The sequence below is a fragment of the Triticum urartu genome, chromosome 5 (genome assembly GCF_003073215.2).
Source record: "Triticum urartu cultivar G1812 chromosome 5, Tu2.1, whole genome shotgun sequence".
NCBI classification, from domain to species: Eukaryota; Viridiplantae; Streptophyta; class Magnoliopsida; order Poales; family Poaceae; genus Triticum; species Triticum urartu.
The window spans coordinates 125,253,044-125,275,092 of NC_053026.1; positions in this window are offsets into that span (position 1 = coordinate 125,253,044).

Consider the following 22,049-nt stretch of genomic DNA (forward strand, 5'->3'; position numbering starts at 1 on the left):
GAGATGACATGCATCTCAATTCCTATAGAGAAAGAGATGCCATTTGATGCTTAGGATAGGAATTTTTCCATTTAGTCTAGGCTAATGTAATGGTAATTTGCTCTAAAACTACAGTAGTAACTAGTAGTACTGGTACATGCTCGTACTCAGACACACACACACGCTAACTACTAGTACTACTACTTCTCACATTGTAACATCCCGGATATGACTTTCCCAATTTGTACTCCAACTCTTGCCGTTTCCGGCGTTAAGTTATTTTATTTTCTCGGGTTCAGGTTTTGTTCTCCGTGTGTTGTTGTTGTCATGCATCTCATATCATGTCATCATGTGCATTGCATTTGCATACGTGTTAATCTCATGCATTCGAGCATTTTCCCCGTTGTCCGTTTTGCATTCCGGCGCTTCGTTCTCCTCCGGTGGTCATTTCTAGCTTTCTTTTGTGTGTGGGGTTTAAACATTTCGGATTGGACCGAGACTTGCCAAGCGGCCTTGGTTTACTATCGGTAGACCGCCTGTCAAGTTTCGTACCATTTGGACTTCGTTTGGATACTCCAACGGTTAACCGAGGGACCGAAAAGGCCTCGTGTGTGTTGCAGCTCAACACCCCCCAATTTGGCCCAAAAACCCACCTAACCCTGCTCCATCATCTAGAGCGTTCGATCACGATCGCGTGGCCGGAAATCGCACCTCATTTGGACTCTCCTAGCTCCTCCTATGCCTATTTATAGACCCCCTCCTTCAAATTCGCGGATCCCCCTCTCCAAACCCTAAATTTCCACCTCGCGCGCCGCCGGACAATGTCCGTCCCGGCCCGGACAAACGCGCCGCCGTCCGCAGCCACTGAGGCGCTGCCACGTGTCCCGGGACGCATCACCGCGCGCCATCCCGCGCGGGCCCGCCGGGCCCAAGGCCGGCCCCCGCGGCCCGAGCTCCTCCGCGCCCGGCTGCCCCGCCGCCCGGTGGCCGGAGCCCCTCGCCGCCCCGTCACCGGCCACCTCCGCCGCCGCCGCGGGCTTCGACGCCGGCCGCCGCGAGCCGCCCGACGCGCCGCCCCGTCGTCCAAGCCGCGCCAAGTCCGGCGACCGCCGTCGCGCTCCGCCCTCCTCTCGCCGGGATCCGACCCCGCCGCCCTCCGCCATCCTCCTCGTCGACTCCGGCAAGCTCCAAGTCCGGCGAGCACTTTTCCGGCGATCCTCGGTTCCCGCGCCGTCCGGATCTGGATCTAGATTCGTTTGAGGGTTGACTTTCTCCCGAAACCCTAATCCATGTGCCCATCTTCATCATGCTATATCTCGCATCCGTAGCTCCGTTTTGGCATATAGCATATCAAAATGTTCGTCTCAGAGAGTACATCATTTCATTCCATTGCATCATTTTCATTTGAGTTCATCTTGATGCCCGAAATGCTGTTAGAAGAGGGCTACTTGAGATAATTGTCAGATCTGTTACTCCATTTTCATATTTGTCATTTTTGCCATGATTATTGTGTGCATGATATGCCCATGAGCTCTACATATGTTTTGTTAAGGGTTTTGTCATCTTTCCAGAGGTGAAACCCATGTATTTTTCTGATATGTGTGGTGACTAGTGCAAGCTTGCGAAGTGAGGCACTTGGTAGTGCTGATTTCAGGGACTTAGTAATTTCACTAAGTCCTTGATCTGTTTATTTCATATGGCCATATGTTCGTGTTGTTTCCGAGTGATCCGTGCCTCTTTTGAGGATGATCAGTAAGGATGTTTTGTTAATCTTGTAGTGCTCTATCCATCCATGTCTTTGTTTGCAATTATGGAGCATCCTAGCTTGAGTCAATCGAGTTCTACCTTTGCTACTTTGTAAATCTGGTCAGATTGTCAACTTGTTTACAATCTTGCCGATGATGTTGTAGTTGACCCGTGCATACTAGGCTATTGTTCTTGCCATGTATAGCTTGCATTTTGTGTATTATTGAGAGATGTATGCTTAGATTTTCATGTCTTACTCCGTAGTGAGTGCATCGAGCTCGTAAACATGCCTACTTGATATCTGTTTCAGCATGTGCCAGTTTTCACTAAGTCTGTGAACTGATTATGTTTTTGCCATGTTCACATGCTTGCAATTGTATTTTCTGATCCCTTTTGACTCAAGGTCACTAAGGGACTTTTGTTAAGCTCTTTGAGTAGCTCCATGCCATGCTTTACTTTGCCATGTTCAGGTCCTATAGCATGTAGTTTTGTTGCTCCGAAGAGGGCTACCTGATCTGAAATTCCAGACTAGTGTTAATTTCACTAAGTCTGAAATATGTTTTCCATATGCATTTTTGCCATGCTTGTTTGAACCTGTGAATGCATGATTTGGCCATAGCTCAGTGCTAGAATTTTGTTAAGCATCTTGAGTGCATCCCTGCCATGTATTTTGTTGTCATGTTTGAGTGCTGTAGCATGTTCATCTCTTTGCATTTAGATGGCTACTTGCTGTAAATCGCAGACCGGTGTCATATTTGTTTTGCTTGCCATTTCCAAACCGTAACTCCGATTCCGACGTTCTTTATATCGTTTTCAAGAGATTTCATCTCGTCGTTCCAGTGGCACACTTGGATTTCCAAGTTGAGGCCAGGTTCATGCATTCCTTGTCACATCTTGCATATGCATCCCGCATAGCTTATCATCCTTGCATCATGTTTTTTGAGCTTTGCACGTGGTTGATTGTGTCCTTGTTGCTTGTTTGTCTTGTTTGGGTAGAGCCGGAGAGAAGTTCGCTAACGAGGAGCCCGTTTGAGTTTGCTTTCGAGGATCCAGTCAACTCTGACAACTGTGCAGGCAAGATGATCATACCCTCGAAATCACTACTATCTTTGCTATGCTAGATTTGCTCGCTCTTTTGCTATGCCAATGCTACGATGCCTACCACTTGCTTTCAAGCCTCCCATATTGCCATGTCAAACCTCTAACCCACCATGTCCTAGCAAACCGTTGATTGGCTATGTTACCGCTTTGCTCAGCCCCTCTTATAGCGTTGCTAGTTGGCAGGTGAAGATTGGAGGCCGTTCCTTGTTGGAACATTTATTTACCTGTTGGGATATCATTATATCGCTATGTTATCTTAATGCATCTATATACTTGGTAAAGGGTGGAAGGCTCGGCCTCTCGCCTAGTGTTTTGTTCCACTCTTGCCGCCCTAGTTTCCGTCATATCGGTGTTATGTTCCGGATTTTGCGTTCCTTACGCGGTTGGGTTATAATGGGAACCCCTTGATAGTTCGCCTTGATTAAAGGCTTTTCCAGCAATGCCCAACCTTGGTCTTACCATTTTCCACCTAGCCTCTTTTCCCTCGGGTTTCCGGAGCCCAAGGGTCATCTTATTTAAACCCTCCCGGGCCAGTGCTCCTCTGAGTGTTGGTCCAAACTAGAGTCCTGTGCAGCGCCCCCTCGGGGAAACTCGAGGTTTGGTTTTAGTTGTATGGAGCGCTCATCTGAGTGTGCCCTGAGAAAGAGATATGTGCAGCTCCTATCGGGATTTGTCGGCACATTCGGGCGGTGTTGCTGGTCTTGTTTTAATCTGTCGAATTGTCTTGTTGTACCGGGTTACCGAGTCTGATCGGTGTGTCTCGGGTGGAGGTCTATTCCTTCGTTGACCGTGAGAGCTTGTCATGGGCTAAGTTGGGACTCCCCTGCAGGGATTGAACTTTCGAAAGCCGTGCCCGCGGTTATGGGCAGATGGGAATTTGTTAATGTCCGGTTGTAGATAACTTGAACCTTAATTAATTAAAATGAATCAACTGAGTGTGTTACCGTGATGGCCTCTTCTCGGCGGAGTCCGGGAAGTGGACACGGTGTTGGAGTTATGCTTGTGCAGGTTGTTCTTCTAGCTTCTCGCTCGTGCTTCGCCTCCTCTTCTCGCTCTCTTTTGCGAATAAGATAGCCACCATATATGCTAGTCGCTTGCTGCAGCTCCACTTATATTTGCCTTACCCAATCCTATAAGCTTAAATAGTCTTGATCGCGAGGGTGCGAGATTGCAGAGTCCCTGTGGCTCACAGATACTATAACTCCAGATGCAGGTCCAGGTGATTCCGCTCCAGGTGACGAGTACGAGCTCAAGTGGGAGTTCGACGAGGACTCTCAGCGTTACTACGTGTCTTTTCCTGATGATCAGTAGTGGTGCCTAGTTGGGGTTCGATTCAGGGCCTTGTCGCATGTTGGGTTTTCCTCTATTTTGGCGCCGTAGTCGGGCCATGAGTGTTTGTATGATGGATGTTATTTATGTACTTTGATGTGACGTGGCGAGTGTAAGCCAACTATGTTCTTCCCCTTTTATTATATATTACATGGGATGTTGTAATGATTGCCTGACTTGCGACATTGCTTTCAATGTGGTTATGTCTCTAAGTCGTGCCTCGACACGTGGGAGCTATAGCCGCATCGAGGGCGTTACACACATGCTGGCCAGACGCCGTCGTTCTCCTTCCCGGCTTTGTCGGCGACACCCCACCGTGCTTGGATCTCCGCCGACCTCTCCGCAGCAGCGCGTGCGTCCTTTTCTTTCTTGCGGCAGCGGGCCTCTCTTTTCTTGAGTGCTTTCTGACTTTTCCGCTCCCTCTGTGCGGCTTTGGCCGCCTCTTGCTCTACCGCCCATTCGGCCTTGGCATCTTCAAATTCCTCCCACATAGTTGTGAGGTCGCGAGCGGCGATGAACTCGGCACGGCGGGATGCCATCGCTTCCCTACCATTTTGTGTGTGGTCGTGGGCGGCGAGGAACTCGGCGCGGCAGGATGCCATCGCTGCCTTACCGGTTAGTGTGCGGCGCGGTGGCATGAACGACGCTTGGTGAGAGCTCTGGGGTGCAGTGGCCGGACAACCGTATAGTGCATTGGTTTGTCAAGAGCTCAAGGACAGAAGACGAAGCAAATTTGGATTCCCCTTCAATCCTGGTCATTTATTACCGAGTAAAATGCATTGGCGGTCATCGAACTTGTCTTGGTAGCTCACTTTGATCATTGTATACGAGATATGGTGATTATACGGTCACTAGCTCAGCGTATAGCTCCGTATTTGTCTGGTTGACCAGTCAAACAGTCCGCATGCGCCTCATCAGCTTGTGTTCTTTTTCTATCTACGCGGGCCTACCTGTCAATGGAGAAAGAAATACTGTAAAAACCAAAATTATGCTAGAGTCCGGACCGCTTCCGGAGCCCGCTCTCACCGCCCTGGCCCCTCAAGATGCCAGCAGCCCGCTGCATGCATGCATAGCAAGTAGTACTCCTTATGTGGACGAGAGAGAGGCATTGACAAAGACAAGGAGTGGGCTCTGCAAGAGCCCGTCTCTACACGTGCTCCTAGGTATAAAAAAATAATTCTAAAAAAGGCATAAAAAACAATTGTGTCTTAAAAAAAGAAAGGTAAAAAACATTTGAGAGGAAATAGATAGAGAGAAAGTGAGAAAAGGCTGTAACCCGGGCATTACATGAGGAAGGAGGGAGTGGTGCACATGCCAAGTTCACTGGGCTGCCGTGTTTCACACTCCTCCGTCGTAACAGTGGAGACAATAGCTTTCATAAAAAATAAACAATGAATACTCGTTTCTCGTCCTCTATATCGAAAAGAATACTTTCATTCGCCGACATGTGGGACGTCGACCATCCTGGTCCACCTGCCATGCACAAAATTATCCTGGTCTACCCCGGTCGTATCGCAGGCCCAACCTTTCCCACTGTAAGTTGTTCGGATGAAGGAACCATCATGACTTCATTGAATTCCGCTTCTTCAAGAAAACTTACTGTACCCGCAATACTACTACCACACGCGAAGACTGGACGGCACTGTACCACGTCATATCACTGAAACCCACTAGGCCAAACTAGCCCGCCTAGGTCATCTATTTTGGAACGGAGGGAGTACGTCTCTGCACTGCTATGATTTTGTGTTGCACGTCATATCCACTAGGCCAAACTAGCCCGCCTAGATCGCTAAGCCTACAATTTTAGGAGCTAGGGCTATTGGTCGATCAACGAGGGATAAGTATAAGCGTACCACGAGCTCATCAGCCCCAATGTTTCTCTTCGGTGAGTGTTTTGCAAGTACTATAGCTCGCACAGTAGCTAGCCTACTAACACCAAGAATCATCAAACAAGCCCTGCTGATATGATAAACAGTTCAAACTTACATCTAATCATGCCATATATTACATCAAAAGCTGGTGAGGATACATCTGTTTCCATAACTCGGAGAGGGTTCGCATGATTCACTATCAAACAAAAGTAGCAAGATCCGCCCACACAAGACAGTGCACTAGCCCTAAGATGGTTTGATAACACGCATCGTTCTGGTAATTAAACACAGGGCGATGCAAACTACCCTGAAGGATTAGCGCGACCAATTATTTCTTGTCATCGATCTCTCGGGCAATGACCATAGCACGGACAGCGGCATGGGAATCGATTTCTAGGGCGATGTCCGCAAGACTGACCGCGACATTGGAATCGATCTCTGGGGCGATGTCCATAGGATGGACAGCGGCATCAGAATTGATCTCTAGGGCGATGCCAACAGGACGGGCCACGACATCGGAATCATCAAGGACGTCCACCGGCACCTGCACAACCCTAACATATTAGCAAGCACATTGCAAATAATCAAAAACCACAACTATGGTAATAAGCCATTATTTTTTACCTTGTGCAGCTCACCGGGGGATCTCATCCCTCCGGGGGCCATCTCCTCGTCCTCGATGGGGGCCATCACCTTGCTAGGGGAATACTGCTTCTCAACGGCGACTATCTCCTCAAACTCGGTCTTGAGCCTCACATAGGTGGCAATCAGAGTTCCTGGGGTAGGCACGGTGGGGACATTGCTGTTCTTCCAACTTTCTTTGAGGAGTTCGTCCGCCAACGTCCTCAACTCTTGGGCCACTGCTTGTTTCTTGGAGTTCTTCGTCTCCATGGGTTGGCCCGCCAACATGGTCAACTCGTTGATCGGTGCTCGCTTCCTGGAGATCGCTGTCTCCAGTGGGTTGTCCGCCGGCAACTCTTTGCCTTGTGCTCCAGGATCCATCAATGAACTGACAAACAAAAAGCAATCGAAAGGAAACCACATTCGCAATGAAAACGGGAAAAGAATAGGATGTGAGAATCGGTCGGAGCTTCGCAAAAAGAAGATTATTGGAATGAAAATATAGCAACATAACTGATTCGCCCACCTTTCCTTCGTTGGTACAGAAGAAAAATGGCAGAAGTGAGTAGCCTGGAGTGAGGTTTTCTTCAAGAAAGGGAAGAAAGGGCTTGAACGAGCGTTCCAGTGAAATGATGGTTGCTTCGTCCAGTCCAACTTGGAGGCCACCTTACCACTGCTGGTAAAGGTATGCGTTTTGTGATATGACGGGTCATGACGGCCACACCAGGGTGACAGGTGAGTCTCGACTGTAGCACATCGCTGTGATTTGGTGGATGGCACGCGGGCCCGGATGCTTTGAAATGTCCCGCATGTAGATAGAGCGGCTAGTCATATACTCCCTCCTTTCCGGTTTATAGGGCTCAATTCAAAAATTTCACCAACCAAGGTAGATGGTGAGTGGTGGAATCCTTTTTGTAATTTGCAAAAGCACCCAATTAATGCTCTTGTTTTCTTCAAAAATGTATGTTTACCAATGTATTAATTGCAATGCATGCATGCATAAAGTACATGCATTGGTCAATTTTCTCTTAATACCTACATGCAATTATTTAATGCACCTTGGAATCTGAACTTGTGATGGGGAACAACCAAATTGAGCCTTATAAAATGAAAAAACTAAGATTTTGAGATAAGCCCTATAAATCGGAAAGGAGGGAGTAGGAGTGCTCAATATTGTGCACCGCGACCAAGGCGGAGAGGAAAACGAGAGAACTACGTAATTAATGCATGAGTTTAATTAGGGTAGTTTTGTAAAGTACGAGATACATTTCTCCAATCGCAAAATGCCTTCGTTCATGAGATTTGAGCCCTATAAACCGGAAGGGAGGGAGTACTGCACACGGTGTAGTCTAGTCACTTGTTGAAATCTCTAGAAAGGCAAATACTCCTTTCCTGTTTACAGGGCTATACTACTCCCTCCGTCTAGGTGTGTAAGTCATCTTATGAAAACCAAATACGTAGTCCCAAAACACTTAGGCGCGGTGCATTAACTTCTACCTTGTTTCTTGTTTCTTGACATATCAACCAATAAAAGATGAGAGGTGTGCATGCTTTTAATGACTTGCAATGGCTAGTTCATTGCATGCAATGCTATTAATTAGCAAATAAACATTGGTGACCCCAGGAGGAAACGGTGCTAAGCGCGTGGACCTATGTAGAATGAGTATCAACCAATGGATAATGGAGTTTAATTGTTAAACAATAGCAATTTTGTCTCATGCAAGAGCCTGGCTAGTACTCCAAGGAACCGCACCACGCGAGCGTTCGCAACTGCCACATTCGGGTTGCGCTTGGCTCTTCGCCTCTTCGAGAAGACGAACAATGATGTTACTCCTACTTCTACAGTATCGAATCCATTGCTGCATGTCCGTCGACCTCGTGCGGGAGGGATATCGTGTAGCGAAAGCTTCTACTTACTGCTCCTGCCTTTGCGTCTATGACAGGTGGGCCCAACAGGTGGTTGGCCCTCCTGTCATGCAGCCAAAGGCAGGTGCAGTTAAGGCACCGGAGCTCAGTCCGCGAGGGAGAGGGCGTTGTAGTAATCAAATTTCTCGGTCTTGTATGAGTTGATGAAGATAGGGGTTGCTTGCTTGCTAGGGTTGCTTGCTAGGGTTGCTCACTACGTATATATAGGCCGGAGCCTCCGCGCTTGCTTGCTAGGGTTGCTCTATTCACACACTCTCATCCTCTCCAGATCTAAACAAGATAGGGGTAGTAACACTATCTTTCTCCCTTCAAAAAACACTGGCTTTCTATCCTCACCGCTGGTTACAGATCCGGACGTATCCCCCTCTACTGGTGAAGGGGAGGAGGGGCAGCGTTTAGGCCATTGTCGACAGCGAGGGAGGAGACCCACTGCCGGCCGCACCGTTATCTCTGGCCGAGCGCCGGCGCGGGAGGTCCTCCGATCCCTTCGTCGTTGCCTGTGGGCGGATCCGGCCTCCCGCCGCCCACCTATCCACATCCCGACGACCTTCAGGTATACCTTCGTTCGAAACCGCCTTAGCTCTACTTCCCCAGCTCGCTACGTCGCTGCATGTGCATCATTTTCTACCTCTCAGCCCCTCTCGATCAGATGATCCAACGTCACATATTTTTTTTTCTTCTATTGTTAGAGGTAAAGCTACTTCATGGAGTCGAATCTTGTACTACTTGGTTCAAACAAGAAATAAAGTGGGGGTGGGGGAATTTAGTATGTACATCGGACTTGGTACAAACAGGAAGGAAAGGGGGTGAAAGTAGTATAGACTGGTCATCCAACCGGTCTCTTGGTCAAAAAGGGAAATACAGGGGTAACGTTGTACACAGTGGTATGACCAGGACTAGATTTGCTATCCACACATAGGAGTAGGTGGCTAGAGTGAACAAAAATGGGACCAATCCAGATATGTTTCTTGGATGTTTGTTTCTCGGGGCAACAAACTATGAATCACCACTTTATGCCCCTGTTTACGTACATGGTGCTGGACTGCTGGTGCACCCACTGTACCATGCCCTTATACCAAATATTTAGGCTCCGTTCGGAATAAAGGGGCAGAAAACATAGGTCTTGATGAAAATAGAGGAATAGGAGAGGAATGTAGGTATAAAACTATGGAACAGCGAACCGGAGGAAACTCTCAAGAGAATGTGTTCGGATGGACTACAAAATGTGCAGATTTGTTTTTTTAGAGTAGCATGCTTGGCAGTATGAGATGCTATTTGTTTATTCAGCTGCACAGTGACTACTCTTGTCCTCACCTCACGTACCACACATAGGTTGATTTTTTTATTGCGGCAACACAGCACAGCAACCTGTCTAACGCATGGCAGCGAGCGCCTGCCTCGGGCTTCCGCCCAAAAAATGAGCAGCGTGTGGATGTTTCTAATGCTATGGAATCAGTACTACCAGACCAGCTTTCCTATGAAACACTATTCACCTTTCCCGTGTTCCGAACGGTTGGAAGGGAAAGAATACCGTAGGAATATGTTCCTACGAAAATCCTGCACCAAACCTGTGAATCAAACACAGCCTTAGCTGTTCTTAATCTAATGTCCCTGGTAAAAATGAAGCCATGCCACTGTTATAAGCCATGACAAGTTTAGCCAAATGTTTTTGCCTGTAATTGTTGGAGACTCTGACTGTTTCCTCTGTGCCTTTTTGTGCAAACAGGGATATCCAATTCACCTGGTTGCTATTGTGACCTTTTGGTGCACTGCACAAAACTCTTCTTAAAAGAAGTGACTTTTGTGCTGTTTAAATGGAATGTCAGAATGGAACAGTTGGTTCATTTTGGTGGAACTGCACAAAGGGAGATCTGTGTTCCAATCCTCATCATCCATATTGGCGCCATAACCTTCCTTTAGGTAAGAATGATATTTAATGCATGTGTTCATCTCTATTTTCCGACTGCCATGAGAAAATAATGTTGTTTTTTACTAGTACACTTGTACTCCCTCACTGACAAAACCAATTCTGAATTAGAAGGCCAATCATGTACTTGGTTTCACCAACTGGTGAGGAGAAAGAGAAACAGAGCATGAAGAGGAAGAATAAGAAGAATAAACAGTGCCAAGGCGATCTTGCTGAAGCTAGAGGCCTCAAGTCGAGGCCATTCAAGGGCTCCGACAACGACTACCTTACATGTGAGACGATCCTCCAGGGAGCCCTTCCACTTCTGCTGTCTCACTTAATTAATTAGGAGTACTTAAGAACCACTAATTTATTACTGCCTAATTTTCCTATTGGAGTTAAACAAATCTTTAGTAGGACCCTATGCTGAAGCATGTACGTGTGTATGTTTGTCTATGGAGGTGAATCATGTGGTGGAGCAGGGAGGGAATATTATTAGTGTCATGACATAATAGTGCTATTGTTTTGCATGTCAATTTATTGCCATTGGTTCAATGAGGCAATGTTTTGCGTATTGTCCATCATGAATTTGATGCTACTGGTTGAGTAATATGATAATGTCTTCCTATCCTTTCTCACTAAGCTAATGAAGGTTTCACCTTGTTCCTACTTGTGCAAACAGGGATCATGTTGTGCCAATCATACATTAAATGGAACTACACAAGACAAGACAATACAATGAACTGTATCCCAGCCAGTGCTTTAACTCCGTTGGAAGTTCTTGATAATCTTTCGATATAATCTCAACACTGGTAAACAAGAGTGATTTCAACCATACATTTGAAGTGCACAAAAATATATACTATTGTGTGATTCCAGTGAGTGCTTTATCATCTCTTATGGGACTACATGAATAAGCTTTTTTTCTCAGGTTGGTACGGGCCTAAGGCCTTCATCCATATTAGTTTGCTGTCATCTCTATTTGTATCGTGCTACTGTCATGGGAAACTCCTTTATCTTTGCACGTTAAAGTTTTGCAACCTAAGATAAATGGCAATGCTTTGAGTGTTGAGTTGAGCTAATTGGCACTGATTAAATAAACTAATACCTCTCTTTAAGCAAGACTACTATGTTGCTAACTTTACCCATTAAGATAATGAGGGTGCTTCTATTTGTTAGTGTATCTTTCATAAACTAGTCCCACTATTACAGTAATCTCACTCTCTCAATATATGTGCCAACAGGGATGCTCGATTTTGGTGGAACTGCACAAAAACTTTGGGTGCTTCATTGCCTCGACAGCTTCTGTCCTTTCCTGTCAGTCGCTAAACTCCGCATGCTTTCTTCCTTTGCTGTCAGTCGCTTGGCTTATCTCGGCTTCCAGTCAAAGGAAATAGCAATTGATATGCTACCTCACACAGGTTGGTACTGGTCTTTATCCTGATTATTGTGCCTGTCATATGTATTGGTAATTTGGTATTGTGCTACTGTTTGCTAATTTCATAAAGGAGTAATCTGGAGCCTGAACTTGCAGGAAAATCATTACATCGGGTGATTTTAGTAGAACTGCACAAAATGATCAGATGTTGACAAGAAGTGCCTATATTCATTCGAGTATCAACCGGCGTCAACCAATTGTCAAACTCCAAGTGTTAGGAGAGTGAACGCCAAAAATATTGCTTGGTGCATAGCCCAGAAAAACGCAGTCCAGTCTTTGGTCCCAACTTGCGCCTTTTGGTTATCAGCACATATGGTAGCGAACTATGTGGCATGGAGTCTAAAGATTCCAGACAAGTTGGTTGACACTTATATTCATCTGGCACGTAATCAGTCTGCATGCCAAGGATGCTCCATTTCAGTTGAACTGCACAAAAAATTTGGGTGGTTCATTTTCTCAACCGCCTCCTTTCTCGTCTACAATGTAGAATTTTGGCGAGATACAGGACCAAGATGAGCCAGAAAACTGGTTGGATGAAAGTAGTGGCCAAGTTTCTCAAACCTCCCTCGGCACGAGGCCACTATTTAAGGATAAACCTACAAGCAAAGTTCAGATTGTCTGTGCTGCCTCTTATGTACTCGAAAGTTCACTCGTACAAGAACTAATTTTAGCAAGAAGTACCTCCGATTGAACACCATTTACCAGTCCATACCCTAGGTAATTAAAGTTCGTCCATGGATCATATTGGCTGTGATCTCAATCATTTGGATGCATAAACATACTGAACATGTGTATATCTGAATCTTTTTGTAAATTATGTATGAATATTGTCGTGTGATCTATCAATCATTTGGATGCATAGATATGCTGAGCTTGTGTATATATGAATCTTTTGAGTTATTGATTGTGAATGTTGGCTATGGATATGAACGTGTTCTGTGAACTTGAGTTTGATATGAATGTTTACCTTTTCTATTGTATTTGTGTGTGAACTTGTTAGTATGCCTACTGTGGGGTATAAAACGCAGGTCTCTTATAAAAGTAATACCGTGTCCAATTTATGTTTTCCCTTCTAACCACATTATATATATTTGTATTATTACTATTATCGTATATTTTATAGAGACTTATATATACATTATAAAAACATCCCAACTTATAAAAGTAAATGTTTAACGGAAGTTGGCAAGGAAATTCCTAGTTGTTTTTGACTCACAGGCAAGGAAAATCCTGGTTGTTTTTGACTCACAGGCAAGGAAAATCCTGGTTGTTTTTGACTCACATGCAAGGAAAATCCTGGTGATTGCAAAGATTTTAAGGACAAATTTAATAATAACGCGCTCATTTTTATTTTGAGCAATAACTTGCTAATTTCTTAATTATATATATATAAATGTGCCTCTCCAGTTTATTCTTTGATATTAATTGCTCCTTCTAACATAACATTGTACGTCTATATAACCAGCCCACCTAATACGTGTATTTCAAGGAAGTGTTAATGGGCTGGGATTTCTTAGAAAATATAAATGGGCCTGATTGACGCGAAATTATTTGTTCACCCAGCCCAGCAAACGGACTGTACATTCTAGAAAACATGGGTTAAATATATGCCACATTTTTGCAGGCTGACATGTGGGCCAATAGGTCGAAGCCTACGTAGGGCGTTGTCAACTTGGTCAACAAATGATTGTGTCATCCACATCCATTGGATTTATATCCAACGGCCGGCATGCACCTTCAATCTCTCGTCTTCTTCCTCCAGCATCGCCGGGACCGCCTGGTCCGGCCTCCGGCGGCTAGCGGCTCTGCTTAGCACGCATCGCTGCGAAGCGCTACCCCACCGCCGGCCAGGCTATCCCTCCACCCCTCGACACCTCCTATTATTCTCCACAGACTACAGCCCCACACCGCAACAGAACCAGTTATAACCCTTCTCCTCCTCTCAATCTGCGACTCCACTGCCGCATTTTCCCATCTCCGAGTCGTTCCCGTCCGAGGCCTCGCCGTCGTCCACCGCCTCGCTGCGTTCGGTGCGGCCTGGTCAACAAACGAGAGTCATCGGAAGAGGACTTTACGTGGAGAGCCTGACGGCTAGGAACCACGAGGTCCATGGTCGCACGCAAGGAAAGTTCCTCCTTATTAAGCTGAAAAAATGTTTCCTCCACCTGACAGCTGGGACCCACCAGCTGTATCTTCGCACGGAAGGAAGTTCCTTCTTGTTTTGCGAAAAAAATTATTCATCCCGTTGACAGCTGGGACCCGTCAGATTTGGTGACTGACTTGTGGGCCTGCTAAGTGGACGTGTACAATCAGTAGTATATTTCGTCTATTTGCTGCTGCTGTTGTTTTCAATGTACAATCAGTAGTATATTTCGTCTGCTGGTTGAGTAAATGTGTTGTTAGAACAACAAACACAATGTTTTGGAAGTCGTTGCACGGTTCAATCCTTTAGTGCCCCGTACCGTACGTAGCCCATACTATTTATCGTACGGAACACTTTTTTTTGAAACTCAGAACACATTTTCCACTTGTTGATAACATGCAGCCCACTGATGAAGGCCCAATAGAGAAGCCCATAATTAACTGGAAGGGAGGCCCTCACATGAATTTGGACCAGGTACATGCTCATGGTCCCCTAAACATAAATAAGTAAATAAATAAATAAATAAAGCTAAATGCTCATGCACCAGTTCTTTGGGAAAATAGCTAGCCCAGTATTTCTTTTTGAAGAATACCCAAGCTAGGCCTATTTGTTTTCTCCGAATTACTGGGCTACAAATCTTTCAAGACGAGGTGGGATGCATTCCGGCCTGGCTTAAGAGTATGGTCAATGTCTATTAAAAGTAATATCAAAAGGGGATGAAAATTCCAAAAAAATTATAGCAAATGGGATATAAGTTTCTTTTTTTGTTTTTGTTCTTCACTGATATCTTATACGTATTTCATTGGATTTAACATGACATAGTACTAATTTATTTTTAAATTTGTTTTACTATGGCTATTAATTTTTGGATTAAGAATATTTCGTTCCCCAGCAAAAATTTGCGAATTTTCAAAATTTCCCACATATTTAGTTAATTTTTTGACCCTGGTACTGACCAGAAAATGGCCAGCAATTCTAAAAATGGAAAACGGGCTGCAATAAATTCCATATGAATTAGAAAATGAGTAAAAAAATAAAAAAATAGCAAATGGCCTGTACACGCCACGGATTTCGAGGCTGACTTGTTTATGAAAGGCTTTGTCAGTGAACACACGATTCTAGCAGCAGTTAGTGTTGGATGTCCATCCAACGGCCGACGTGCTTCTTTAATCTCTAATCTTCCTACTCCAGCCGCCTAAACTAGCGCCGGCGGGACTGCCTGCTCCCTCCTCTTGTGGCCCGCTGTGATGCCGCGCAGGCTTCCCCGGCCCACCCTACTCCCTCCGCTGGCCTGGCCGCACGCAATCAACTGCCTCCTTATTACGTGAAAAAATGATTCCTCCCACTGCCATCTGGGGCGCACCGGTTGGGAGGCTAACCTGTGGGCCTACTAAGTTGACGCGTACGCATGGATTGTCAACTTAGTCAACAAACGATTCTAGCAGCAGTAACCGTTGGATTTGAATCGAACGGTCCTGCTACTTCTTCAATCGCTGCTCTTCTTGCACCAGCCGCCCAAACCAGCGCCGGGGAGACCGCCTGCTCCTGCCTCCAGTGGCCGGCTGTGCTGCCGATGAGGCCTCATCGCCCCCTACTACTCCCACCGCTAGCCAGGCCCTGTGGCGACGGCAGCCTCACACCGCAACCGAACCAGTGAACCCTCGTACTGCTCTCCGCGTGGGCATCCACTGACGCGTCTTCCCCGGCTCCGCGTCGTCCCCTTCCTAGGCCTCACCGTTGTCCACCGCCTTGGTGCTCTCGGCACGGCGTGGTCAACGTGGTCAATGACATTCCATCGGAAGAGTACTGTACGTGGAGAGGCTGACAGCTGGATCCACGGCCACAACCCAGTTTTTTTGTGATTTGCCAAGTAAGTCACTTTGTCAGGCCTGTTGGGCTGCAAATTTTTCAAGACGAGCAGGAGAGCTTTCATTTGACTGGCCGAGAAAATGGCCCGTCAGTAATGAGAAATGGGCTGTACATTTTTAAAACACATCAAACCGGCAATTAGTTTCAAATATCTTTTTTTCATTTCAAGATTTGAAACTACATTAATTTTTATGCGTGGAGAATTTGTTGGATTTTATATTGATATACATTTATTTTTAAAACCAGTTTGAATGTGAGTCGAAATTTCAAGATTAAAAACAGTTCGGACCGCACCGAAATATGCAAAATTTCGTATAATTTTTTAACCGTGGCCACAATATGGGCTGTAATGCTAACAAAAAGAATATGGGCTCCAAAAAAACCTTAATAATTAGCAAATGGGCTGTAAATTATTAGAAATAATGGCAGATGGGTTGTATGCTGTTTCCCACAGATTTGAGGCTTTCCTAAAAAAAAGGTTGACGCACAAGCAGTGACTGTTGGATGGCCATCCAACGGCCGTCGTGCTTCTTCAATCTCTGCTCTTCCTGCTCCATCCGCTCAAACAGGCGCCGGCGGGACTGCCTGCTCCCTCCTCCCCGCGGCCGGCTCTGCTGCCGCGCAGGCCTCACCGCCCCAATGTACTCCCATCGCTGGCCTAGCCATCCCTCTACTCACCCACACCTGCTGTTATTCTCCGGCGACGGCAGACGAACCAGTAAACCCTCGTACAGTCGTACTCCCCTCCGTGTGGGAAACAACTGCCGAGTCTTCCCTGCCTACGTGTCGTTCCCTTCCTAGGCCTCACCATCGTCCACCGCCCTGGTGCTCTCGGCGCAGCCTGGTCAACATGGTCAACGACCGACATGCATCTGAAGTGGACTTAAGGTGGAGAGGCCGACAGCTGGGTCCACGGCCGCACACAAGGAAATGCCTCCTTATTACGCGCAAAATAATGATTTCTCGACCTGACATCTGGGACCCACCGAAAGGGCCTCTGTATTTCGCGAAAAAATGTTACCGCCGCGGACAGCTCGGACCCACCAGCTATATCTTCGCACGCAAGGAAGTGCCTCCTTATTACGCACAAAAAAATGAATACTCCCCCTGTTAGCTGGGACCCAGTATAGTGGCAAGCTGACTTGTGGGCCTACTAAGTTGATGGGGACGGAGGGCTTTGTCAACTTAGTCAATATGCACGATGCTAGCTCCAGTGACCGTACGATGTCCATCCAACGACCGTCGTGCTTCTTCAACCTCTGGTCTTCTTGCTCCAGCCGCCCAAACCAGCGCCGATCGTGCCTCGTGCTCCTGCCTCCCGTGGCCGGCTGCGATGCGGCGGAGGCCTCACCGCCCCCTACTACTCCCACCGCTGGCCAGGCCATCCCTCTACTCACCCACACCCCCTGTTACTCTGCGGCGACGGCAGCCTCACACCGCAGCGAACTAGTGCCCTCGTACTCCTCTACGCGTGGGCATCCATTGTCGCGTCTTCCCCGGCTCCGCGTCGTCCCCTTCCTAGGCCTCGCCGTCATCCACCGCCCTGGTGCTCTCGGCGCGGCGTGGTCAACATGGTCAAGGAACGGCTACCATCGTACCTGGACTGTATGTGGAGAGGCTGACAGTTGGGTCCACGGCCGCAGCAAGGAAATGCCTCCTTATTACGTGCAAAATAATTATTCCTCCACCTGACAGCGGGGACCCACTGGACGGGCCACCGTATTTCGCCTCCCTGACTGCTGGGACCCACCAGCTACATCTTCGCAGGCAAGGAAGTGCCTGACAGTCGGGACCCACCTGGTCGAAGTGTACGTAGCGTTGACATTCTGGTCGCGAACGTGTACGTACATACTGGTCGATGTAGAGGCGCGCACGTGTCGTAGTAGAGGCGCACACGTGTCATAGTAGAGGCGCGCACGTAGCATGTACACGTACGTACAGCGGCCAGGGTGCAAGAAAGAGAATACGGCCACGTATGTGTACATACAGGAGGGGTCTCGAACGCCTACTCGCGCATACGTATGGCGATGGCCCGTGTACATGTCTGGGTCGGAACGGACAAACGGAGGAAACGGACCTCCTACGGTCGAAACGGGGGTCCTGTTGATCGGGAGGGGTGTGGCATACCGCAAAACAGAGGAAACGGACTTGTGTTGGAGCGCTACGGTCGAAACGGGGGTCCTGTTCATCGGGAGGGGCGTGGCGTACCGCAAAACGGGACTCCACGGGATACTGTTCATCTCCACCGTCGACCCCCTCCAGCCTCCATGAGCTACTGTTCATCCACCGTCGACCTCCTCCAGCCTCCACGGGCTCCTGTTCATCCAGCCTCCACCGCGCGCTACTCCACCGGCTACTGTTCAACCACCCCTCCACCGTGTACTATTCATCCAGCCCTCCACACCACGGGGTCCTGTTCAACCACCCCTCCACGGGCACCCCTCCACCGTCTACTGTTCATCCCGCCCTCCACACCACGGGGTCCTGTTCATCCACCCCTCCACGAGCACCCCTCCACCGTCTATTGTTCATCCAGCCCTCCACCACACCACGGGGTCCTGTTCATCCAGAGGCAACGCCACCGCTCACTGTTCATCTAAACCCCCACCCCCCGCAATGCTCACTGTTCATCCCATCGATCGGCTTCAGTTAGCAACAGTAGACAAGGAATCGCTCGATCAGGTTCAGTTAACAGCCATCGATCGATCGCTCGGGTTCAGTAACGCGTAGCCTGCAGTGCAATCGCTTGGGTTCAGTTAGAGCCCAACGCCTCGCTCGGGTTCAGTTAGAGCCAACGCCTCGCACACACGTGCGTACGTGTACGAGAGAAACGCGCATCGCTCGGCCCCCGACCTCCCACTGTAACCGGGAACTCCCCGAAATCCCCCCCCCCCTCGCTTCTACCACGGTTTTTTCCGTCATTGACGGCCCAAAGAATGTCATGCAGCTGCGTCTCCGGCCCGCCCAGGACGAAAAGCCCATTTGCTGTCATGATTTTTTGTCATAGAAGTAGGAGCCCACCACATCTATGATGATACTGGGTTTTGTCACAATTATCGTCATAGAAGTGTCATATGTATGACAGAAAAAAATTTCATTCGGCCCAAAATGTCACGGATGTGTCTTTTTTTTGTAGTGTTGAAGCACCGGAGAAAAATTTCCAAGCACTGGTTAACGCGCTCCGTTTGCCCGTCAATTTGCGGGTGGTACGGTGTGCTCATGTTGAGTTCCGTGCCAATTGTCTTGAACAGCTCGCGCCAGAAACTGCTGGTGAATACTGGATCTCTATCGGAGATGATAGCTTCAGGTAGCCCGTGTAGTTTGTACACATTCTCCAGGTAAGAGTGAGCAACTTTGGCAGCCGTGAAAGGGTGACTGAGGGGCAAGAAGTGCGTGTAGCGTGTGAACTTATCCACCACAACAAGGATACAATTGAACTTGCCTGATGATGGTAGTCCGTTGATGAAATCCATGGTCACCACCTTACATGCATCGTCTGGAATTGGAAGTGGTTCGAGCAAGCCAAGGTAGCACACGCGCTCTGGTTTGGCCTGCTAACAGACTGAGCAGGACTGCACGTACCGTCTGGTGTGCTCTTTCATCTTTGGCCAGGCGAAGAGGTGGCGGAGGCGGCGATAGGTAACGGGCACGCCGGAGTGGCCACCCACTGTACTATCATGGAAGGCCTGAAGCATGCAATGTTGGAGGGAGGGGGAACCACCCAGCCAGAGCCTGTCTCTGAAGTATAGCAGGCCATCGCGCATGGAGAAACGCTACTTGGGGTCCGGTCGGCATTCAAGATCACTGATAATCGTCTGAACTTGTGGGTTGTTCTCATAGCTTGCTACGATATCGTCCAGCCACACTGGTTTGCAGACTGAAATTGCTGTCACTGTTTCATCAGGTGCTCGTCACGACAGCGCGTCTGCAGCTGAGTTCGTAGCGCCTGGGCGATAGCAAATTTTGTAGCGCATACTAAGAAGCTTAGTGAACGCCTTCTGCTGCCACGGGGTGGAGAGGTGTTGGTCATCGAGATGGACTAGACTTCGATGATCTGTCCGGATTATGAACTCTTCATTCTGCAGGTAGGGGTGCCATTGCTCTATGGACATAAGGATTGCCATTCATTCCTTTTCGTATGTGGATAGCCCTCTGTTTCTGGGACCGAGGGGTTTGCTCATATATGCTATGGGATGACCTTCTTGTTGAAGAACTGCACCCACTCCATATGCTATAGGTTTTCTTGAAATTTGGCAGTTGCAATACAGGAGCTGTGATCAATTTCTGCTTCAGAGCATCGAATGCTTGCTGTGTATCACTGGTCCAAACAAACTAATGATTTTTCTTGAGCAGATTGAAAAGCGGTCGCGCTATGATTCCAAAGTGCTGAACGAACTTCCTGTAGTACCCTGCCAGTCCTAGGAACCCGCACACCTCCTTGGCGCAAGTGGGTGTTGGCCAGTTCTCAATTGTCTGAATCTTGCTGGGGTCGGTGGAAACCCCATGTTCGTTGATGACGTGTCCAAGGTAAGATATCTGTCGCTGTGGGAATGAGCACTTAGATTGCTTCACTTGCCAATGATCTGCTCGAAGCAACTGCAATACTTGCTTGATGTGCTGAATGTGCTCTTTCAGCGTCTTGCTGAAGATGAGAATGTCATCGAAGAATGAGATAGCACAGACACGGTTTACAGGGCGGAGAGTGGTGTTTATGGCGCCGTTGAATGTAGATGGCCCTCCGGTGACCCCGAATGGCACGACGCGGTACTCCCAATGCCCAGAATGGGTTTGGAATGACGTTTTGTACTCTTCGCCTTCTTCCATTCTGATTTGATGGAACCCCGCGCGTAGGTCCAATTTGGAGAACCATTTGGCGCCCGCAAGTTCATCCAGTAGCTCGTCGATGAGAGGAATTGGGTACTTGCTGGCCACCGTCATGGAATTAAGTCATCGATAATCAATGCAGAGACGCCACGTACCATCCTTCTTCTTAACAAGTAGCGCTGGAGATGAGAACGGGCTGGAGCTTTTTTGAATGATGCCGGCATCGAGTAGCTCTTGCACCTGCTGCTCAATTTCTGTCTTGAGTTCAGGCTTATATCGGTACGGCCGCAGGTTAACTGGTTGTGCTCCTGCCATCAAGGGAATTCTATGATCACATTCGCGTCGCGGAGGCAGGCACCTCGGGTCTTCAAACACATCAGTGAACTGTTCCAGTAAACGCAGAACTTCAGTTGGTATTGGGGTATCAGTTTTGCTGCTTCCATCCAGCAAATTCAGGTGCACAACATGAGCAACCGAGCCTTTTTTACAAGCTTTGAGCAGTTCTGGGGCTGATATGACAGAGCATTGTGTTTGATCTGAAGAAATTGCAGACAGTTTCAGTTGGCCTTCAGGTGTAATGACTGTCAGGTATTGCTCGATCCAGTCAATGTTCATAGGGTTGTGCTTGCGGAGCCAGTCCATACCAAGGATAGCATCGTACGATCCCAGCTTGAGGATTTTGAAGTCTGTTTGGAACTCGTGTCCTTGTGTGACCCATTGACATGCAGGTATGTAACGAGTGCAAGGAATGGTAGCTCCATCTGCAACTCGCACGCGGCATGGCCTCGGCAAAGAAGTAGCTCCAGTAAGCTTGGCCGTGAGGGTGCTGTCAACAAAAGATGTTGAATTGCCCGAGTCCACCAACAGCAGTATTTCTTGCCCTTGCACCCATGCTTGCAGTTGCAGGACCCCGGGGTCTGATGATCCGTCTTCAGCCTGACGTGAGATAGTGCACAGGTTCTCTTCTTCAGAAACGGGCGAATCGGGTGGTAAGTCACCAGTTGGATCATCCAGGCTGAACATGGCAAGCAGTTCGTCGACAATGTGCATTTGTACCGTTGGTGGGCACACATGGTCTTTGCCCCAGCGTTTGCTGCATTTGAAACAAAGCCCCTTAGCTCGTTGGAACTGACGCAGTGCCGCGATCTTGCTTGTTTCAGATGTGGCCCGAGCTGCATCGGTCCCACGCCTATCTTCAGAGCCAGCGCAGGTGTCGCTGGTCGACTGAAGAAGGAAGGTGGAGTCAATCTGACCACGTGGCTTGTCCCTTGGCTGGTGTTAGAGAAGCGCCTGTAG